Source organism: Lacerta agilis, chromosome 15, assembly GCF_009819535.1.
Source record: "Lacerta agilis isolate rLacAgi1 chromosome 15, rLacAgi1.pri, whole genome shotgun sequence".
NCBI classification, from domain to species: Eukaryota; Metazoa; Chordata; class Lepidosauria; order Squamata; family Lacertidae; genus Lacerta; species Lacerta agilis.
The window spans coordinates 35,071,750-35,073,660 of record NC_046326.1 but is presented as its reverse complement, the minus strand read 5'-3'; positions in this window follow the sequence as shown (position 1 = coordinate 35,073,660).

The window sequence follows — 1,911 nt, the reverse complement described above, 5'->3', positions numbered from 1 at the left end:
ACAAACACCAGGCGGCGCGGGGGGGGGAGGTGGGATTAGGGAGGGAGGCGGGAGGGAATGGAGGGGGAAGATCCCCTCCCGCCACCCCTCGCGCCCCCTTACTGGGTTTCCTCCTCCTCTTCCTCCTGGATCTCCTTCAAAGCCTCCTGGCGCAGTGGACACACAAGGGCACCCGTCCCAAAGTTGCAGACTCCACGGTGGCTCTCTCGGCTGCTTCTTCCCCGTCTCCCCGCCGTCCCCGTCCTCCTCCTCTTGCGCCCTCTTGGCAAAGCTGGGGAGGTGATGGTGATGGAAATGGTGGGCGCCGGAGGTGGTTTGCAGCAGGCCCTGGCAGGTTAGAGGAGAAGCAGAGGCGAGCGAGGGAGCGAGCGAAGGCGTAAACACAGAATAACGTGACCGGAACTGGTGAGATCAGTCTGGGCTGGCTTGTAACAGCAGCAGCAGCAGCAGCAGCAGCAGCGAGAGGAGGAGGAGGAGGAGGAGGAGGAGGAGGGAAGAGGGGGATGGCTCCCTTTGACAACATCCAGCCGATGAAATCACCTCTCTGTGCCTCCCCCTGGGGACTCGGCCATGGCATTGGAGGCTGCTGATTCAGCACAGAGCCAGGGGAGAGTTGATGGAGACTGGGGTGGCGGCGGCGGCAGAGACCCACCTGGGGAACAGAGGCGGAGACATCTATTTTAAGCCAGACCTCCTCCTCCTCCTCATTCTTTCCCCACTCCTTGCTTTTCCCTGCAGCTCTCTGAGATCCCAGAGCAGGAAGCGGAGCACCCAATCCGCCAATCGGTACTTATAGAGGAAGCCCACAGGCAGGGCTCGTAGGTAATAGCCCTAGACCATTTGCTGGCCTCCCAGCAGCTGACATTCAGAGATATGCTGCTCCTCTACATGGAGGTTGCACCTTCGGCCAGGCAGGCTGTCCTCGCGCAAAGCAGGGCTACATATGTTTATATATGAGTTACCTGAAATCATAGGCGCCTACTCCTAGGGGCTATTGGCCGACCAATAATATATTTTGGGGGGCACCTCCAATGCTGATGAAAATTGCCATTCAAATGGTGTGTGCGCGCTGCATCTTGTGATCGATTATGCAGGGTGGGGCTTACCTGGCTCCTCCATATTATATTCAAGTTGTTGGCACCTCTGCTTGAAATGGTCAAGTTCCAAGCAAAGGTGACTTGTACTTTGTTACTGGGTCCAAAGATGCAGCCAAACTGAGATGCATTAAGCTTAGTTTCATAGAATCATGGAATCATAGAGTTGGAAGGGACCCTGAGGATCATCTAGTCCAACCCCCTGCAATGCAGGAATATGCAGCTGTTGCATACAGGGATCAAACCTGCAGCCCTGGCGTTATCAGCACCACGCTCTAACCAACTGAGCTATCCATTTTGCTCAGTTGGTTTGGCGCCCAAGCCTGAAACTAAGAAGCAAGATACAGTATGTTGGCTTTTAAGTGCCCCACTTCTTTTTTAATGTTTACTGGGCACAAGGTGCCCAGAAAGAGGTAAGATTTTGAGTTGCACAGAATGAAGAAAGCTCTGGGACACGAAAGCTGACACCATAAGCAACCATTCACACACCCACCCACCCCAATATACAGCTGTATCTGTAGAAATATAAAAGAGAATTCCAAATGATAGCTTTGTCATGTTTATATGCAGAAGCCCACCGTGGTGTAGGACTTAGAAAAGCCTTTGCCAACCTAGCACCCTTCCAATGTCATTGGACTGCAACTCCCGTCAGCACCAGCAAGCATCGCCAGTGGTCAGGGATGATGGGAGTTGTGGTCTGTCAGCATCTGGTTGGAAGGGAGGATCACATGTGGTGTGGTGCTTCAAAGGCCAACAGATTTACAGGTATAGCAGCAGAAGCTTTCACAGGCTAGAGTCCACTTAATCAGGCTAGCAG